At 40.6% G+C, this 22,354-nt stretch overlaps 1 protein-coding gene across 7 annotated transcripts in view; it reads right to left on the reverse strand.

The window, feature by feature from the left end:
• Positions 1-21,606, reverse strand: part of LOC108696171 (tetratricopeptide repeat protein 31) — a 73,399-nt gene extending 51,793 nt beyond the window's left edge. For 4 of the 7 annotated variants that reach the window (XM_018225280.2, XM_018225282.2, XM_018225279.2 and 1 more), the window contains exons 1-2: positions 21,448-21,604; positions 3,553-3,665 (exon numbers count right to left, since the gene is read on the reverse strand). The gene's annotated coding sequence lies outside the window, so the exon portion shown is untranslated. Of the gene's footprint in view, positions 1-3,552; positions 3,666-21,447 lie in introns of all 7 variants that reach the window. The other 3 variants (XM_018225281.2, XM_018225277.2, XM_018225278.2) reach the window with 3 other exon arrangements.
• Positions 21,607-22,354: the final 748 nt, after the last annotated feature.

Raw genomic sequence — 22,354 nt, forward strand, 5'->3', positions numbered from 1 at the left:
ATCTTCAAACCTTACGTCTACTAGAAAATCATTTAAACATTAAATAAACCCAACATGCTTCCAATAAGGATTAATTATAACTTAATTTGGATCAAGTACAAGGAACTGTTTTATTATTACAGAGAAAAAGAAAAACATTTTTAAAAATCTTGATTATTTGGATAAAATTAAGTCCATGGGAGACAGCCATTCTGTAATTCGAAGCTTTCTGGATAACAGGTTTCCAGATAATTTATCCCATACCTGTAGTTTAAAAAATATAAAACAACAGACGAAACAGATTTTAAGTAAAAGCAATTTTTTTTTTTTTTACATTGAACATAAGTGCATAGCTCGGGTATCAACACAGCAACCCAATATTAAATCTTTTACTTATACATTTATGGGACCGGTGATCCAGAATGCTCGGGACCTGGGGTTTTCTGGATAACGGCTCTTTCTGTAATTTGAATCTTCACACCTTAAGTCTACTAGAAAATCATGTAAACATTAAACAAACTCAATAGGCTGGTTTTGCTTCCAATAAGGATTAATTATATCTTAGTTGGGATCAAGTACAAGGTACGGTTTTATTATTACAGAGAAAAATTTGGATTTTAAAAATTTGGATTATTTGGATAAAATGGAGTCTATGGGAGACAGCCATTCCGTAATTCGGAGCATTCTGGATATCGGGTTTCCAGATAAGGGATCCTATACCTGTACACAGAAAAAGGAAATCATTTTTGAAAATTTAGAATATTTGGATAAAATGGAGTCAATGGGAGGTGGCCTTTCTGTAATTCTGAAATTGTTGGATAAGAGGTTCCATACCTGTATTTGTGTATTTTAAGCTAGTTCAGCTTCCATACTTACTACAACAACTCGCTGGCATTGCGGGGCTGATTTTCAAATATAGGAGTTTAATTGTAGTTGCCCACAGCAGCCAATCAGGTGTTTGCTTTAATTTTGTAACCTGTGGCAGACTAATTGCCAATTGGTTGGTACTGGCAACGGCACTTGTGCGATTGTGTGAGTGAACCAGCCCTAACAAGTAAACCTAATGCATTATAGGGAAGGAATAAGGAGACATCATTTCTGCAGGTATAAGGTTTGTCCCAAGGTTGTCCCAATATGTATTTATTTGTTCTTGAAAGAAAGATTTCTGGCTCATAAAGACTTTACACACATAAAATAACATAAGATTGTTTCATAAAAATCATTTTTCCTTCTACGGATTAAAATGTGATCTTGACCCATTACTGCTCTATGAAGTGCAGCACTGGAAACAAACATTTATTTAGTGAAACACTGGGAAAAAAAGCTCATCATCACCATGATAAGGCTGAGAAGCGGGAATTAGAAAGCAGCAGACCGTGCAATAATTTGTTTGGCAACATCCATTTACAGCTGAGTGCCGGCGTCCCGGTGATATAATGTTTTTCAGCTACTCCTGTGCACAGAAACTCATGCCTGATACCAGAATGCCTGCGTGTTCCATATATTGGTTGCAGCTAACAGAGGAAGAAAATATATTTTACCCCAATAATTTCCTAGTAAAGGTGGCTCTATATTTGTTACAGGAGTGGATGTGGGCAAGGAAAACACTTTCCACCAGCTAGCTATAAGCAGCACATAATATTATGTTTCCTATTTTTTTTTAATATTACAGGTATAGGATCCCTTATCCGGAAACCCGATATCCTGAAAGCTCCGAATTACGGAGTGGCTGTCTCCCATAGACTCCATTTTTAGCCAAATTTTTAAAAATTATTTCCTTTTTCTCTGTAATAATAAAACAGCAGCTTGTACTTGATCCCAACTAAGATATAATTAATCCTTATTGGAGGCAAAACCAGCCTATTGGGTTTATTTAATGTTTAAATGAATTTCTAGTAGACTTAAGGCATGAAGACCCAAATTACGGAAAGATCTGTTATCCGGAAAACCCCAGGTCCCGATCATTCTGGATAACAGGTCCCATACCTGTACAAAGATGTTCCCATATTTCTCAAGGTTACCATTTTGTCTTCAACAGAAAATCTCCATGTATTTTATAACAGCTTTGCTTCTAAAAACATTTTCTTGATTCATTAGTCGACAGATATGTCCCCGTGCCAAAGAGCCATTATTTGCTAACAAATGTTTATGGAAGCTTGTAATTAGAGCAAACACTAAAAGCATGTTATTGAGAGAATCGCAGTCCTATTTTCTAGCTAATTAAAGGGGAATTATGAACCAAAATGGATTGTTAATATGTGTTACAAAATACTCTGATAATACTGGAAGCTGCAGCTCAAGGGTTTCACTGGAAAATCTGAAGATGAAAAAAAAGTCAATAGAAACTAATGATTCATTTATCTCCTAAAATGTTAGCTAATGTATAAGCCATTAGGGAGCTGCCCAACTTCTCTCATGCAGTAGGTTTACAGTCTGTTCTATGCCCACATTCTAGTTTATCATAGATAAAGCGTTATGAAGTGATAACCTCCCAAAATTCACCCCCAGTCTGCCTAAGCCACTCTTACTTATACCCATTACCTGATCCACCAAAAACTCCACCCTGGTTGCAGTACCCAGGGCAGGATATTAACAGTTACCACAAATCTCACCCCCATGGCCTTCAGGCTGGGCTCTCCGTGCATTGTTTTAACCTGCCCTCAGCCACTTACAGGTATGGGATCTGTTATTCGGAAACCTGTTATCCAGAAAGTTCCAAATTACTGAAAGGCCATCTCCCATAGACTCCATTTTATCCAAATAGTTTTAAACATTTTTAATTTTTTTTTTCTCAGTAATAATAAAACAGTACTTTGTACTTGATCCAAACTAAGATATAATGTATCCTTTTTGGAAGCAAAACCAGCCTGATGGGTTTATTTCATAATTTCATGATTTTCTGGTAGACTTAAGGTATGAAGATCCAAATTATGAAAAGATCCATTATCCAGAAAACCCCAGGTTTCGAGCATTCTGGATAACAGGTCCCATTCCTATTATTGAATATAATTGAATATAAAAAAATCTGTTTGCTCTTTTGAGAAATGGATTTCAGTGCAGAATTCTGCTGGAGCAGCACTATACATTTTGAAAACATTTTTTTTTTCCCATGACAGTATTCCTTTAAAGCATTCCTTTAAACACTTGAAAAAGGGTTTCACCCGAAACATGTAGTGTGTTGCACTGCTAATAAAACACATGCAGTTTGAAAATACTGCTTTGAAGCTGTTTATTCCAACAATTTGACTTTATCCTATACCTTTGGGAGTGTGACACAGGCTCCTAGGAATTCACAGCGATACAACTCTTGAAAAAAATGCATAAAAGTGTGCATTCCTTGAAAAATTCGAATTTTTTATTTTTATTTTTTAAAAAGTGTGCATTCGCCTGTTGCTATTACCCATTCATGCCCACTGTCGGGTTCTCTCTCCGTACAGATCATCAGATCCAGGCTATTTATCGTTTTCCAAACAAATATTGGAGGGAAATAATGAAAGAATAATATTTCACATTTGTTATAGAGAGCAAGGAAGGAAACAGAAGAAGAGAGAAGAGAATTGCTTAGACACTCACCACCAAGAAATCTGGCCTTCAGTTCAGGGACATTACAGCTCCCACTTAGAGTCTGGCAGGTTCCTAATCAAAACAAAGAGCTCTGGCCATTCCCACCGCTGCCTCTCTGCCTGCTTTAAACAGAAAACTCCAGTTAGAACACTGTATCCCATGGAAACATATCAGAGAAACAGCACTTTTTTGGACAATGCAGCTTTTCCCAGCATCATTGTAGGAGTCCACTCAACAGAATGTGCACAAATCATCAATATGGACCATCCACATTGGCAAATCTTGCACAAGTTTCAGCAGAACTTTTTGTTTGTGGGAATGAAGTAACTTGATGGCAATCAGGTCAAGTGACGCAAGCCAGTTGTATGTAGACGTTTCCCAATAAAGTACCTTGGTATTACGTGGAACTCAAGCCAATATGCTGTCGCCCCAGATTCTTTCTCAGATTCTTTCTCTGGAAGTAGGGTATAATTCATAGTTTTAAAGGTCTTCCCATTTAGCAGTCACAGAACTTCATTCCATGTTGTTGAATAAATTCAGAAAATATTCAGGACAACTGCCTCTCACTACAGCTATGTGTATGTGAAATCTTTCCTGCAAAAAGTCACCAATAAACACACTGCTACTCTTTATGTATCACTGAAATAAGTCAATGAGCATGTACTGTATAGGCTAGGGGTACCCAAAAGGTACAGTTACCGGCTGATGTTGTAGTGGCAACAAACAAATCCCAACAATCAAGTGTTTTCCACACAGACCACTCTTCTGGCCACTTTCTAGTTATACTCTAATAATGGCTTTTTTTTAACTCTTTATATAGTTGATTTTGTCACAAATATTAATCATAACAGAAGGAAAAACAAAAGAAAATAAAAAGTAAAACAAATATAAAGAAAGAAAAAATGTGGAGCAGGTTATCCAAATGCAATAAAATATTGCAGAGATACAGATACAAAACTTTGCTTCGTGGAATGGGAGCACAAAGCGCCGCCACCAATTGTGTTTTATCAGTTTAACTTAATAAGGGCTTGTGCATTTTGGGGTCTTAAGGTGGCCATACACGGGCCGATAAAAGCTGCCGACAGACCGTGTCGGCAGCTTATTGGCCCGTGTATGGGGCCCCCCCGACGGGCTTCACCGATCGAGATCTGGCCGAAAGTCGGCCAGATCTCGATCAGATGGGACAAAAAATCCCGTTGGATCGCGGCCGCATCTATTCGTTGATGCGGTCCCGCGATCCGACCGCCCGTTTAGGCATCGTTAGGATCCGATCGTTGGGCCCTAGGGCCCACGATTGGATCAGCCCGATATTGCCCACCTCAAGGTGGGCATATCGGAGGGAGATCCGCCAAACGAGCGGATCTCTCAGTGTATGGGCACCTTAAGTCATATCAAGTAACCTAGTGTCCAGCTTTCTATTCTCCGCCTCTGTAGAGCTACTCATTAAAGGTCCCCATAGACGGAAAGATTTCTCTTGCCGAACGACTGATTTTAGCAAAGTCCGACCAATCCTTCGAAATTATTGTGCGGTTAGTGGGATTCGAACAATTGAACATCTTACAATTTTTTGGCCAACATCTGTCAGCAAATTGATCGGCCAGGTTAAAAAATCTTTGTCAGTCCCAATGCAATCTATCTATGTTTGCAGGGCCAAGCAGGCAGCTCCCCTTTGTTTTAGTTGATGGAGAGTTCGTAAGATTGTACGATTGTTCCGAGATAATCGTGGTCTCAAGATGATGATCGGATCTTTTAAAAACCTCAACATCTATGGCCAGCTTAAAAGGATAAAGCTCCAGATCATGTATTCTTTGTGTCACTCAGCCTCTGTGGGATAATAATGGATTTTAAAGATCAAAAGCCTCAGTAACAATTGGGATCCCTACTAGGGATGCACCAAATCCACTATTTTGGGTTCGGCCACACCTCCGAATCCTTTTTTTTTTACTTCCTTGTTCTATGACAAAAAGTCAAGCGATTTCCCTTCCCGTCCGGAATCCTGCTGAAAAAGCCTGAATCCCAAACCAAATCCTGGATTCGATGCATCCCTAATCCCTACAAAGCCCTCCCAAAAACACTATTGTGCCTTGTTCTGAAAAGCAGATGGTAATGGGCACCAACTTGCACTGTTTCAGGTCGTCTCCTCTGCAATTTTACGACAAAAGCATGTGCAGTTGAAGCTGAAATGGACCTGGGTTCAACTCTGAATGTTTGGTGTCAGAGATCACAAAGAAGAGGACCCGAGTCAGCATGAGATGACTGTCACCAACCCCTTTTCAAAACATGGTACAGCAAATGGCCACATTTATGGGGTCCCCAGTGGTGTGGTTGGGAAGTGGGAATAGTGGGCTCTGTAAGGGGGACTAATTATAATCAGGCATAAAGAGATACTGTCATGGGAAAAAAAAATTCAAAATGAATCAGTTAATAGTGCTGCTCCAGCAGAATTCTGCACTGAAATCCATTTCTCAAAAGAGCAAACAGATTTTTTTATATTCAATTTTGAAATCTGACATGAGGCTAGACATATTGTCAATTTCCCAGCTGTACTGCAAGTTGGAGTGATATCAACCCCTTTCCCTTTTCCCCCCAGCAGCCAAACAAAAGAACAACGGGAAGGTAACCTGATAACAGCTCCCTAACACAAGATAACAGCTGGCTGGTAGATCTAAGAACAACACTCAATAGTAAAAACCCATGTCCCACTGAGACTCCTTCAGTTACATTGAGAAGGAAAAACAGCAGCCTGCCAGAAAGCATTTTTCTCCTAAAGTGCAGGCACAAGTCACATGACCAGGGGCAGCTGGGAAATGGACAAAATGTCTAGCCCAATGTCAGATTTCAAAATTGAATATAAAAAAATCTGTTGAAAATCTTTTGAGAAATGGATTTCAGTGCAGAATTCTGCTGGAGTAGCACTATTAACTGATGTGTTTTGAAAAAAACATGTTTTCTGATGACAGGATACCTTTAAGCTCTCATTTTTTTTTGGAGCTTGTAAACTCACTAAAAATGTGTTTTTTATATTTACTTACAAAAATTGAATGTGTTCTTTTTAAACTTGAAATTACGCAGCTGCCTTTAATGAATAAAATGGAAAAAAAAGGAAGAAAAGCTGGTTGAGAGAGAAGCTTAGACTGCACAAGACAACTTCAGTAAAGTCATCTACCTTTATTATAGAGCCAGCGAGGCTGAGAACGGGTGAATCGGAGGCACTTACATATAAATAGCTGCACTTCCGTTGAGTTCATGCGAGCAGGACTAGCTACATTATCACAGCGCATTATAATAAACAGTCTGTTTTTCAGGCAAAGTTGTTCTATCAATGAAATTATCTAATAGGGAAGGTTGCAGCTAAAATAGAGTCGGCTGAAAAATACTCTCTGGATAGACAAGAAAATTGTTTCTTTTCCTTGTGTAGCTGAATGCCAGTGTATATAATATACTGTACATAAGGAATAATACAGCATCTGCGGCAAATGAGAAGAAAATTGGCATAGCTATACAATTATACGTAGGCGACATTTCCCTTGACGTCGTCTATCATTTGCCACCCTGAGGTGCAGCACAGGTATTTGATTTCGAAAACCTACTGTAAGGCCATCCAATTTTTAAGGGCATCAGAATGTTAACAGTTACTGTATATTCATTCACTTTGGGTGTCAATGGCTATCTTGTGTACACAGTCACAGGGAGCACCATGGAAAGGAGAGGTTTGGTTGAGTTTAGCAACCAGAGTGCTTCCATATAAAATTAGCTGTCCAACTGGAGGCTGAAGGCAATGACACATTTATTTTTTATAATATTATAAAATGTAAGTTACATTTATGTTTATTTATATAATATTATTTTTATTTATATAATATTATAAAAAGTAATATGACCTCCAAACATATAGTATAGTAATGATGTGTGGGCTGGACCAATACCTGCCGGACCCACGGATCGGGTGGGTACCGGCCGACCTCACTGCACCTTTTGTGGGTCATGGGTGGGTTCAGGTTGAGCTCTTCGGCTCAACTCTTCTTCCGACTTCCTGTTTTAAAGGCGCGCGCATGCCCCACCCCTTTTGTGACCTCATCTGCAGGGCAGCATGGGTCTATAAATGGAGGGGGAAGTCAGATGAGGCATATGCGGGTCAAGCTTTTCTCACCCCGCACATAACTATAGTATACATATTGGATTTCTTATCTGGAACCCAGATATCCCCAATTAAAAGACGGTCACTCCCCATTTTAAGCATACCTATTTTCTCTAATAATAAAACAGTAAAACTGCAATACAATTTGCTACAACAGACGTAGAAGGAGGGCTGTCCAACTGGAGGCCAAAGGCTACATACAACCTTCCCAGAGATTTGTATGATGCCAACACTGCTCAAAAGTTCAAATAAAACATTTATTTATATAATATAATAAAAGGTAACATGACCCCGAACATATAGTATATGTATGGAATTTCTTATCTGGAAACCAGATATCCACAAAGCTCTGAATTACAAGAAGGCCATTTCCCATTTTAAGCAAATAATCTATTTTCTCCTGTACTTTATACAATGAACGATATGTGGAAAAAGCACTTAGACTATGGTTATGGTATCTGAAAGTCACAAGAAGACATTTCTTTAAGGGATGACTTTTTAGAAAGTGCTACCTTGAGTGCAAGCAGGGTGCTTTAGAAGCTTAGCCCTGCAAACTTACACATATTATTCAAATTACTGTCTGGTTGCTAGGGTAAACTGAACACTAGTGAACAGATGCTGAAAGAATAAACATGAAGCTAATAAATATGGTCCTTGTAAGGTAGACAATTAGATATTAGATACCAGTATAATTGCAGAAGTCCATTATGCAGGGGGATTATCTGTAGTGATGGGCGAATTTATTCGCCAGGCGCAAATTCGCGGTGAATTTGCGCGATTCGCCGCCAGCGAATAAATTCGCAAAACGTCCGTGTATAATTCGCGTCAAAAATGCCGGCGCCGTTTCGCGAATTTTTCGGCAAAGCGAAACGGCGCAAATTCGCCCATCACTAATTATCTGTTTACTGGGTATGTAATTATCCTTGACTCTCAGTGGGGCATATTTATTAACGTTGGAGAAAAACATCACCAGTGATGTTGCCCATAGTGTCCAATCAGCAATTCGATTTCAGGTGTTCTGTTGGCTGGTTGCTATGGGTGACTAGACCAGGAGCACCTTTAAAAAAAAAATTCAACCATAATGTTAAAAAAAACCCTACCCCCTACCCTATATAGACTACCCTCCCTCCTCCCCCCCAGCCTAAGTGTTACCCCAAGCAAATGCCCCTAACGTTCACAGGCCGTATCCTCTTCCCTTCGGAAATCTTTGGAATGAGACCAGCGTGGTGGCGCATGTGCAGTTGGAGCAATTTTCTGTGTCGCGACAACTGCGCATGCGCCGAAACTCACGAAAGCGCCAGTCTTATTCCGAAGTTTACCGAAGCGGCTGAAAAAGGCGCCCGTGAACTCCAATGCCTGAATCTGCACCAAGGGGTAAGTAAAACGTTAGCGGCATTTGCCCGGGGTAAAGGTTTTTCAACAGTAGGGTTTAGTTCTCCATTAATTGTATTATCCTCAGAGAGTTTTAGTTCAGCAACAGTTACAGATTCTCTCACTGCTGATCCCAGAACTCTGCCCATTGTGTAATGTCCTTTTTTTCATGCTGCTGTAACCTGTCAGGCTATAAAGTTGTTTGTGTGAACTGGACCTTTAGACCATCAGTAACTGCAAGAATCTTTAGAAATCAGGTTGGAATGTAATGATTGTTTTCCTGCATTTAAAAAAAAGTACAGGAACATTTTTTCAAAACTAATTGTTTTCATACATTGCCCCTTCCCGCCAGATCGAACACAGAAGAATTGACTTGAAAAATAAGGTTTTTCCTATGGAAGACTGCACCAAGATGCAATTAGAGGAGGGCATCAAATAAACAGTTCTTTTCAGTTGTTGGGTAAATGAAGCAAAAACCACATTTTCTTGGTACATTTCCTGGCAATAAACAGTGTGCAGTTTGCAGACATGACAAAGCATGGACAAAAATCATATTTTTTTTTTTACAGCATTTTGTGGTGTGTCTGCCACTTCTGCACTCACACTTGAACTTTTCAAAAACGAGCAACTGCTCAAAAAAAGGGACCTTTAACCTTTTCTTATTAATAAACTGCCTAGACTGACTTTGACAGATACAAACTGTATTCAATTATATGTTGTTATGTTGCCTAGGTGCTTAGCTTTGCATTATTTATTTACAATTATAACGTTTGATCTGGTGTTCATTATCTATTCTGCATTTTTTAAAATCATTATTGCTCCAGCCTGCAACTAAAAATACTATCTGGTTGCCGGTAAGCCATTTTTCCCAGCAACCAAATTTAAAAAAAACTGCAAGGGATCATCTTTATTTATATTTGCTTATGTTTCTTTTCAGGCCCTCCTCTATTGATCTTCCATTCTGACTTTCAAACAGATACCTAATTGCTAAAGTATTTTAAGACCGAGAAACCAGTTTCTCCAAGCCTAAGAGCTGTAGAACCAAGAATGTAAATATTTAAAAAAAAAACACACACAATCACAAAACATAGACACTAACTGCAAATTGGCTTAGACCACTGCTGCCTACACCATTCTGGAAGTTAATTTTAAGGTGGATTACCCCTTTAAATTCCCAGACAATTTTTTTCCCTTAGGCAAATAATAGAAAATGAAACCCTGAAGAATGGGAAAGCAAATTCTACTGAGTACTTCTACTTTTAAAGGCAGCTGTTATGAGCCAAACTGTCCTGTAAATTGGAATTGCTGCTGAAAACACTGCCATGTATAGAGAGAGAGAGCGGATGATTTATACCTTTATTCTAGCTCAGGGTATTGAAAGGATAATCTGATGTAGATGAAGGGAAGAGCGAGTTTATAAATGCAATTACAGCATATGATGCCATTTATTTTAATGTGGATCTTATCATTGCTGCGCAATAAGGACTTCCTTCCATGATCATTGTTAATACAGTGGTTATCTATAGGCAGACTGATGGAATGCTTCAAAAATACAGAATGTGACAAATCTATTTTATTAAATGTATGAGCAAAGATACAGGATTTTTCACACAATTACTTTGGAAAACAATAGGGTATTCTAGAATGACTTGATGCTCTAGTCGTCTTGCAGAGATGCTGGTTAGGGCCCTATAAGTGCTTAGGGGTGCTTACTACGATTTGTATCTGGGTATTGCCATATTTGTGATTCTACGACAATTCAAATGTGTGTTTCTACTAGGGATGCACCGAGTCCACTATTTTGGATTCGGCCGAACCCCTGAATCCTTCTAGAAAGATTCAGCCGAATACTGAACCGAATCCAAATTTGCATATGTAAATTAGGGTTGGGAAAGGGAAAACACTTTTTACTTCCTTGTTTTGTGACAAAAAGTCACCCGATTTCCCTCTCCGCCCCTAATTTGCAGATTAGGATTCAGATTTGGTACGGCCAGACAGAAGGATTTGGCCGAATCCGAATCCTGCTGAAAAAGCCCGAATCCCAAACCGAATCCTGGATTCGGTGCATCCCTAGTTTCTACGATAGAAAGCAGCAACAAAAGCATAGAACCCTGCCTTAAAGTGATACTGACACAGTTAAAGATTCTAATGCTATCGGACTACTGCTGCACAAATATGGCAGCCTCCTCATACAGGAACAGGGGGCATCAGACAGGTAATGTAAAAGCATTGTGCAAATACTTTATGGCAAAGTTATAAGTTGCTTTCAAAGGCAATATTATGATAGATATAAAAAAAAGAGTTTAATTTCTGGTGTCAGTTTCTCTTTAATTCATCTAGTCGTTTAATGGAGACTACAAATATATCAACATCAGGAGTATATGGAAGCTGTAGTTGATACACACTTTTTGCATGTAATGGGGCAGTTATCATTACTAGCGAAGCAGAGGAACTGGGTTAACAACTCTTCACCCGGACAGTCCGGTTTTCGGAGGGGCTGTCCATGTCAAAACTGCCTGCCTGTTTTTCCAAAGAATGAAATCCAGGACTCCCATTGATCCACTTACGATGTCACTTGCACCACCCTTGATGACAGCAGTCCCATCCTGTGACATCACAGCACCCCTGCTGGAGTCTTCAGAAAGAAAAGGTGGCAGCTCTAAGAGGAACTGGCACCAAAATATTACAGAGTGCTATACAATATAAGTGTGTTCACATATGCCTATACAGGTATGGGATTTGTTATCTTGAAACCCGTAATCCAGAAAGCTCTGAATTACGGAAAGGACATCTCCCATTTTATCCAAATAATTAACATATTTAAAATGTATTTCCTTTTACTCTGTAATAATAAAACAGTACATTGTATTTGATGCAAACTAAGATATAATTAATCCTTATTGGAGACAAAACAATCCTATTGGGTTTATTTAATGTTTAAATGATTTATTAGTATACGCAAGGTATGAAGAGCCAAATTATGAAAAGATCCGTTATCCAGAAAACCCCAGGTTCCGAGCATTCTGGATAACAGGTCCCATACCTGTATTGACCAATATGAGAGGTAAAGAGGGCCCTGCCCAATACAGTTTAGAATTCAAAGCATTATTATGCATTGGCCTGTATATTCAATATCCAGATTATCAGGGTCAAATCACTGTTTCCAAGCATGATATTCTCCTGTATTGGCGTGAGAGTGGCCCTAAATCTATGACAGTCGCGGTAAAATGAAAGTGTGACAAAAGACAAATCTCTACTAAAAAAAAAAAAACCCCTTTGGGTGTACACAACTACCCCATGGGTCTCCAGCTGGGACAGTCCTGATCTAGAAAGAACATCTAAATATATGAAGAACCCCCCAAATGAAAAACTAAGGTGAACCATGTAACAAGCTAAATGCATAAGAAGTGTTTTATACTGTCCCCTGATTGGTCTCGACAATAGCCAATCATAATACACCCTCTTTTTTATACAGTACACAGACCTAAAGACTTATTTGTAAGACAGTAAATGGTGCTAAATACACTTTTCTGATGCAAACCACCATACAGTATGTTTTTCCATAACTCCAGAATCAGTGCAACTGGGCTCAGTCAGCAGCAATTGGGCACAATGCGCAGAAACACAGGCTAATTACCTTGCACACTTCCAGAAATCATACACAAGTTGCCGCTTGCATTTGCTACCACTACAAACAGGCTGGTAATTCCAGGGCTCCCTTGCATAAAGGGCAAGTACACACAAGTGCAAGGAGCATGTACGGGAGCAAGTACCTATAAACTGTGTTAATTCACGTACATTTGCAACTGCGTCCACAAATGAGCCCTCTAGAGCTGCTGTAGCACAAGCTGCCAATGTCTCTAATGTGTCTAAGAACTAAGATTACATCATGTACTTATTCCACTCAGCAGATTCAGCAAAAAAATACTCTTCTCTCTGCATCCCAAATATGTGACCTTTAGAAACAAAGGAAACAAAGAATTTGAAGTTTACCGTGCTTTTCTGGGGTGTATAGTGAGTCTCAACCCTTTTCTGCATCCAAAGAAATGATCCCATTTCTCCCTGAACGTATAATGTTATATACAGTACAGGTATGGGACCTGTTATCCAGAATGCTCGGGACCTGGGGTTTTCCGGATAACGGATCTTTCCGTAATTTGGTCTTCATGCCTTTAGTCTACTAGAAATCAATTTAAACATTAAATAAACCCAATAGGTTGGTTTTGCTTCCAATAAGGATTAATTATATCTTAGTTGGGATCAAGTACAAGCTACTGTTTTTTTATTACTACAGAGAAAAAGGAAATCATTTTTAAAAAATGTGGATTATTTGGATTATATGTTTAAAGCTTCAGTGGGTTAAAAGTACAAATTACAACTCAAACACCGGAAATGCTTTATTCTGAAACACCCACTGCCAACAATTTTGTCACATTTCCCAGATATATGATTATAACTCTAGATATGCACAAACCACTAAAAGTGGCACACTATAGTTTTAAATTCCAGGTACTTTCAACCTTCAATCTGAAACAGTTTTTAAAGGAGAAGAAACACTGCTGAAACCCTGGTAGAAAACTGTCCAGGGTTAGAAAATCAGAAAACAGACAAGGGTAGAATTGGCGAGTTGATGGATCTGCATAGACTACAGTATGAGTTTGAATTGCACTAGAAGTTAATTGGACAAAGATCCACTCATTTTGCAACCTACAAAAAAGCTGCAGACATAAGTGTTTATGTCTAGCTTAACTTTTCCTTTAGGGTGGTGACACACGCTAAAATTCTAAAAGACTAATCTCCCCGAAAAGCCTTCCTGCCGGCTAGAATGTAAATTCACCAGCGGGATGGCACTCGGAGTGCTTCCTTTTCCGAAGTTGCCAAAGGTTCCTCGTGAGGCAACTTCGGAAAACTAATCGCTCTGAGTGCCATCCTGCCGGCAATTTATATTCTAGCATATTTTCGGGGAGATTAGTCACCCGAAGAAGAGGCAATTTGTCGCTGGGTGACTAATCACTCAGAATCCAGTAAATTAGCGCGTGATCACCCTTAAACATGTTTTTTTGAGAGGGAGAGATAAGAAATCTGCAAAAAGACAGGACTTTACTCTGCCTGGTAGAAGCACTGCCAAAATAACAAACAAGCGGATCTTTTCCTAGTTTGGCAACTCGTGTGCTATGTCCAAATCTGGCTGATTATAATGGGGCATTTGGAGACTCACTGATACAGCCCTTGCCCAGATAGATATCAGGACAAATTTTAATTCGGATATGTATGACTTACTACAGATCAGATGTACTGCTGCTGAGATATCAAGTAACGAGAGAAAACTATTTCAAAAGGTCATTTCCATGAAAAATAAAATATTTATACAGTATCAACATAAAATACAGCAATAAAGGCAACAGTGTATAATAACCCATTAATCCCCACATGGTACGCAAAGCATGTAACTGGGCCATCAATCAAACATCTGTATTGATTTACTTGTGTTAAAGGGTACTGGGTCCCATTTTCTTTGGATGGCTGAGCAGCATCTAAAGAGTTAAATACCTTCATATCCATTTGGATGAGACAAACAAAGGTTCTGCTGTGCTGCTCAGTTTGTACAGTCTTTGTTTGCAAGCATCCTAGTGCTGCTGGGAGTGTTGGGGTCAATAGCGCCCGGCAGATATACAAATGCACAATAATGTAGTGTTTAGTGACACGGAGGTGAAGTGGCAGGCTGCTTTATCAGAACCTACATACTGAGGTAAAATAGGTCATTTCTGATAGACCAGGGCACACCTGTTGCAGAACAATCTGCATTGTGGGTAAAAAATAAAAACATGTCAATTTGCATCTTAAAATGGAACTATGCACACTGAGCCTGGTGAATAAATGACCCCATACACTGCCCCCATATGCACACTTTCTTTATAAGCACCCCAATAAAAGCAGTTTTGCATTTCATGTAGTAGTGCCAACTCAGCAAACCTCGCTCATACGGCGCCTCTTGAAATTCGGCTTTTATAAACCCTCTGTACAATAAAAATGAACAACCTGTGCCCCCTGACTCATCGCCACTGCTCTACTGTCATGCCAAGAGCAGACAGCACTGCATAAATTACACAACTTCTTTTATTGGGTAACACACTACATGTCTTGGGCAATAGCCTTAGTCAGATGTCACAGAGAGGCTACATGATATACTGTATACAGAAGATACCAACTTTTCGATTGGTCTTCATTTGTTATTGTTTTTGAATATTATCATAGACAATGTTAATAACAGTTATTATTAAAATGCAATTAGTACTAAAAGGCTGATGTTCCTAGCAGCTCCTTGTTTTGTACCTGTTAGGAAACCAACGACGCCTAAAACTGTGCCTACTTCTGTTTGACAGCCGCTTGCTGTTTGCACTTCCACACCTTTATATATATATACCCCGTTTGTTCAACAAAATGACCACACCCTGCAGTTATCTATAAGTTTAGCCCCAAAACGTTTCATTTTCAAAATTTATGTGCACAGAATTCCAATTTTTTAAAGTCCCCAGTGGAGGGACCTTCCATCTTAGACTTTGATTTTCTAGACTGTAAGTCTAGGTATAATAAAAGTCTTTTTGTTTCCTTTAAAAATTTGAGTTTTCTCCTCAAACAGAAAAAATTGAGGTTTAATAAATGGACCCCGAAATAAATTCAAAAGACTGGTTTTGCTTCCAATAAAGATTAATCATATCTTAGTTTGGACCAAGTACAAGGTACTGTTTTATTATTAGAGAGAAAAAGAAAATAATTTTTAAAAAATGTGGATTTTTTTGTGTAAAATGGAGTGTATTTCGTAATTTGGAGCCAGGGCCGGAACTAGGGGTAGGCAGAAGAGGCACCTGCCTAGGGCGCAACGAAAGGGGGCGCTGGGCAGGTACCAGTCTTCTGCCTACCCCTAGTCCATGTTCGCGCTCCCCCTCCCCTCCGGCTTTTTCCCCTCTCTCTCCCCTGCCCTCCCTCTCCCTTGCCGAGCTCATCTCTTTGGTTTTTCCTCTCCCCTCCGTCGCTCTGTGCATGTGTGCGCACGCTGGATGGGGGGGGTGCACGCACGGAGAGGAGCGTGCACGCGAGCACAGAGGGGAGCGCAGAGGGCCGGCTGGGTCACCTAGGGCGCCCAGTCAGCTTGGTCCGGCACTGTTTGGAGCTTTCTGGATAACGGATCCCATACCTGTATAAATACAGAATCACAAGCATGTGGATCATAGGCAGTGCCTTTCCCATTCACTTATTATTATTGTAATTATTATTAACAACATGTATTTAAAGACCGCCAACATATTGCGCAGCGCTGGCTTAAGGGTGATGGTAAGTGCTACATTTTGCTGAATGTGTTTAATCGCCTTGTGGGTGACACCTTCAAACTGGTGAATCACCAGTGGTAAAAAAAGTTCAATAAAGGAGCCCTTCCTTCGCTCCCCCCCCCTCTCAGTTGTTGCCTGTGTCTCAGATTTACAAACAAGGATGACTTCATTATACAGCGGGTTTACCTTAATTAACTGCATTCACCACAGAATCAAGGGAGTTGGTAAGGGAAAATTCTTTCACGGTCATTGTTCTGCACTGATCACTGTAACCAAAAACAAAACCCCTCACCTCTCTCAAATTCAGGCATGAGGGGCTTAGTGTTTACTTAATGAGAACATTCAGTTCCAAATTTCCCCAGTTGAGTTTTCATATTACAAACCATGAAATATTTTCTCATCTAACTGAACATGGCCCGGTGTTTAAGTGTGTTGGAGACACAGGTACCATTTGAGATCAATTTAGTTCCAGTCCCCCCCCCACACACATTCAATGTCCCCAAATTCCTTACGAGAACATGTCGACCATAAATTCAAGAACACAGAAAGCCTTTTGTTATCATTGGATTACAAGAAAGTACAAGTTAGCCTGTAAGAGGCCAGTAAGGATAAAATATATGCAACTCTTATTACAAGTTTATATGTGGTTCTGCCCATATTGGAGTCAGCCTATCTGAAAAAAAAAAACATATGTGGGCATTAGACATATTACACTGCAAAAAGTATCTTTTTAAGACCTGCTTACAGGTGGTATAATTTTTGGAGCAAAAATTAAAAACAATAAGAGGTCTTATTGCATTCATCTAGGGGCACATTTACTTAGCTCGAGTGAAGGATTAGAAGGAAAAATACGGTACTTCGAATTTCGAAGTATTTTTTTTGGCTACTTCGACCTTCGACTACGACTTAGAACCGAACGATTGGAACTAAAAATCGTTTGACTATTCGACCATTCGATAGTCGAAGTACTGTCTCTTTAAAAAAAAACTTCGACCACCTCCCCATAGGCTTTCTAAGTAATTTCTGATCAAAGGAAAATAGTTTCATCACTGGATTAAAATCCTTCGAATAGTTTGATCGTTCGATCAAACGAATTGCGGTAAATCCTTCGACTTCGATGGTCGAATATCGAGGGTTACCGTAATTAACCCTCGATATTCGACCCATAGTAAATGTGCCGTAGTATCAGTACAAACTAAATAAAGTACATTATTCTTTCCAATGGCGAGCATGTTACGAAATACTTTTATTACAGTCCCCTAATAAAGCTACATTTGCTCACATTAGGTGTTTTGTTTGTGTGTATCAACAAGGCACACCTACACAACATACCTGTGTAAATAAATGAAAGCAGTTTCGTGATCAGCTTATTTAAGGGTTTGTTTGCTTTGCTAACAGTGATCCAAAAAACTAGTTAATCAAAAGGATATTGTTCGCAGAGATACAAATGTGACTGGGGCACTAAGTACTTTTCTAAAAGGTCAGTGTTTATATTAGAATAATGTAAAGCAGTTATTTTGGTTTAATTCTATTAACATAGTGGGACTTCTGGCTGCACACCACCCTACAGATGGATCTGCTTGTTACTTGCTATAGTAGTGTGTACACCTACATTAAACATTATTTGCAGGATACTTTTATATATCTCAGCACTGCTCCTAAAGCAGATTAGGCCTACAAATGAAGGTATATTACCAATAACATTCAAAACTCGACTAGCTCTTCATTTTATATGCAATGCATTTGTACCTAATGCCTGAATCATTCAACTGGACTCGCATGCACTATATTTCTTTGACGACATGGTGGGTTGTCAAACAGGACTAATAAAGGTGCCCCCTACAACAGTGATTCTTAATCTACGGATAAAGATGCCTTGTTATTTAGAATGAGTCGCGGTGATTCCCATCAACACTGTGAAAAATGTCCTTTTCAATAGGAATTACAAGTAGATAGGCAATTAAAGTTTACCTCAAATTTTTCTAAGAAAAGTTTCTATTAGGCGCTCTGGCCCTCTGCACAAGTGTGAGCGGCCATTTTGGGCCACATGCATAGTAAGCGAGTGCCTCAATTCGCTCATTAAGAACATGTGACAGAGAATAGGGGATGCATTGACTGATATACGTCACATGCAAATTCATAACAAGTGAGTAAGACACTTGCTCATTATGTACATACATGTGCACCAACATGGCCACTCGCACCAGCTGCTCCATCCCAGTAAAATGAGTGCTTCAGGGGGCTTTTAAAAAAAATATTATATTTTCCCTTATCTTTAATGTGGGCTTGTTAACCTGCACCTCCTCAGGCAGATATTCGTCTGTTTGTGGGATACACTTTCCCATGGGGAGAAACTGTAAGGGTTAATATTCAGATGGGCATGACCTTTCCTCAGTTAGAAAAATACCTAGCCTGTAATTTAATTTGGATGGGGAGAAACTCATATGATTCTCTGTTGTGAGATTCATTACTGTTCGTGACTATCGGCAGCGGCAGAGGAGAATGTGACTGCTGCATATCAGAGCGTAGCAAGAACAACAAGTGGGAGAGAAGGCAGATTGCAACCATAGCTTGCAGGCCTCATGTAACAGGACTGTACCAACTGTGAGATTAAACATCAGCCTCCCCCCCTTCCAAACTGTCTGTGGAATAACAGTCGCCTCCTTATTCTTTATTCATTGCCATTTTCTGCACACTGCTATGCGCAACAATTGCTACAGCAGTTCTGCCCATTTTCTACCCATGGTGCTACTTGCAACGCCACATGCCCCCATGTCAGGTATAGAATAGAATATTGAATAGATTTACACACACACACTGCTTCACTGGTTAAGGTCTTACCCCATGTACTACCCCATGAACTACCCCATGAACTACCCCATGAACCCCCAGTGCACCAAGACTGGGCCATAATCCCCATTCCCTTGCATGAGTGTTTGCCGTTCTATTTATTCTGTGCACATTGTTTATGCAGATTACCAGCTCATACAGAGAATATTCAGGGATGAAACAAGCACTTCCAGCCAAGATGTTTAATAAGCATTTCCATGGTAACCTGTTATTGGTAAAAATGTGTATCCGCTGTGAATGTTATTGGTAGGTGTTCTAATAATTGCACATCTGTTTGTATCTGCCCCAGGTATTTCTGCTGCAGGAGGGTATTTCGTTCCTGGGCCCATGTCAATTAGCCCGTCTCCCTGTCTTAATAGTTGGCCTGTCTCTGATTGGCATCTTAATTGTCAATCATATGGAAAAGTTACTTGGGCCCAAATGCCACAAATCCCAGGGATAATATATATCACACATACATAAGATGATGACCCACATAAGTCCTCTGTCCCAGTAGGCACTGGCTGTGAGTCTAACCTGGCCTTCTCTATCTGCCCCTATGGGGGACCCAAGATTCTGTACATGGAATTGCATTTCTGCCTTAAATTCTACTGAAAGTTATACCCAAGTGTTTTTTCTATATGAACAATCATTGTGTGTGTGCAGGTTCTGTTATTTATATAGTGAATAAAGTACCCCCTCTTGTAAAATATAAGGATATTATAAGTTACCGAGGAGTTTCAAGACCATATAAAAACACGAGGCCGAACACAAGCTTCAGTGAGTCATGTGACAGAAATGACATCATTACTCACCGTTTATAACTGATGACATCAGAACTTACCGTTTTAGTGAATAAAGTACCCCCTATTGTAAAATATAAGGATATTATAAGTTACGGAGGAGTTTCATGACCATAGAAAAACACGAGGCCCAAAGTAGAGTGTTTTTATACAGGTCATGGAACGCCGAGGTAACTTCTATAAACACACAGACGGCACCCAGCACTAACACCCCCAAAGTGTCACTGATCAATTATTGCAGTCAGTCTTTTCAGCAGACGGCACCCAGCACTAACACCCCCAAAGTGTCACTGATCAATTATTGCAGTCAGTCTTTTCAGCAGTGCCACTATATCGTCAAGCTGCAACATTCTCATGATTTCTTCCTACACCTACACGCACATTCTGAACCTCATCTAATAACAAAGATGCAAATTTGCATTTAGTTAAGTAACCCATAGCAACCATTCACTCTGTGACCCGTCAGCTGCTCTTGAATGAAGGGCCAGTGTCACTAAAGGACTGCCAGAAGTTTGAATTTAGCAGCAGGAACACAGGTTGGACAGGGCTGCTGTAAAGTAGGATTAGAACTCATTATCCAGACCAACACTGGTGCCATTGTTACCTGGACTAGAGTCCTGCTCAGGACTATTTTTTGGAACCCGTACCCGCAACCTGCTATCTGCAGCCCGGACCCGCAACCCGCATTCTTACCCGCTTAGACCCGCTACCCGACCCTACCCACAAGTACCTTATCCGCAACCCGGACCTGCTGACCATCAAGAATCAGGAAGTGCTGTCATTGTAAACCGGTGACATCATCGGAAGTAGGCGTGATCAGAAAAAAGCCTTAAAAATCTATATTGAGAAGATCCGCAGCCCAACCCGCGTCTACACCCGGAACTTCTACCAGCAACCCATAGGGTACTGCAGGTTTTTGCGGGTAACCCACAGGTACCAGACCCGCTGCAGGATTATAACCTGGACCCCTAGTCCTGATGATATAAATGTCCAATGTGTGACCCTTCTGCTTTAGTTCAGATACAGCCCCAAGTATCCTGACAGCCTTGAACTGATGCATGCTGGGAGTTGTAGTTCTGCAACAGATGAGGAGACATTGTAGGCTAAGGAGCTTTAGAACTCCCAGAGCAGAGACGAGTCAGGCAGCAAGGTAGAACGAGTGAGAGTAAACTGAAGGCTGGACAGGTGGATTACTCCAATCAGCTGATCAGACAGATAAAACTTCTACATCTGGCCTTTGCCCCACCCCTGCGTTGCCTTAGATTTCTCGTCCCATCATGCTCTATTAGCCAAAGTTTTTTCACTCTCTCCTGCCATAACTACTCGGAATCAGCGCCGCAGCTTTACCCCTGCCCCCTCCCCGTAAGTTTATATAGCAGCTCCCCGAGCAAGTCTAACTCTACCCCACACTGACACCTCACAGTCTCACACTCACCGGTAAGCAGTAAGTCTCCCAGCTCCAAGAGCATCATCCGGCCCGAGCAGCTCTATGCACAAAACCTCTCTTCTTCCGCCCGAGCCCCCACTCTCCGCCCTGCAACTTCCAACCACCACAAGCTGCCCGACTCCTCCCATAAACCCCGCCCACTACATACCAAACTTGGATCGTAACCTAGGAGCCACACCCTCGTACCCAGGCACCGCCTTCCTCTATGCGTGGCCCGCCCACCCTCTTATTATCCGCCCACTTTTATTCCATGCCCACAGAAGGGAAATAGGGGGGTGATGGGCTGTCTGACAGGGAACAACAACCTGTAGATTCTCAGCTGTGGCACGAGCAGCTCCCAGTGTCTCTATATACTGGGGTTAAGCCTCTCACACAGCTCCCAGTGTCTCTATATACTGGGGTTAAGCCTCTCACACAGCTCCCAGTGTCTCTATATACTGGGGTTAAAGCCTCTCACACTGATTACAGCCGTCAGTGAGGCCATGCTTAGTGCACATCTGTTTGTTTAGTACAAGAATGACTGTCCCTGCGTCCATTTTTAGTTTGTGAGGCAGTCAGGCTCTGACGTCATTTAAATGTATATAATCTACAGATTAGTCATTTCCCTATGGTTCTAAACTACATTTTATCCTTATTAAACGGCGCATTTCTGCAGCTTCTGTTCTCTCCTTCCCTTGTTTAACATCCAGGCTCTGCATTTCCTTCCCACGACATATTCGTCCTGCCTCACGTCTCACTCCCCCTGTAGCTGCCTCTGTGCTCGGTATGACTCTCCCCCGCCCCCTTATATGATTCCTCTCAGGTCTCGTTCTCCCACCCATCCCCTGGCTCAAGTCTCACTCTCCCTCCTTCCCTTGCCTTTTCCCTCCTCCTCTGCAGCCCATGGCCGTGACGT

Source organism: Xenopus laevis, chromosome 7L (genome assembly GCF_017654675.1).
Source record: "Xenopus laevis strain J_2021 chromosome 7L, Xenopus_laevis_v10.1, whole genome shotgun sequence".
Lineage (NCBI taxonomy): Eukaryota > Metazoa > Chordata > Amphibia > Anura > Pipidae > Xenopus > Xenopus laevis.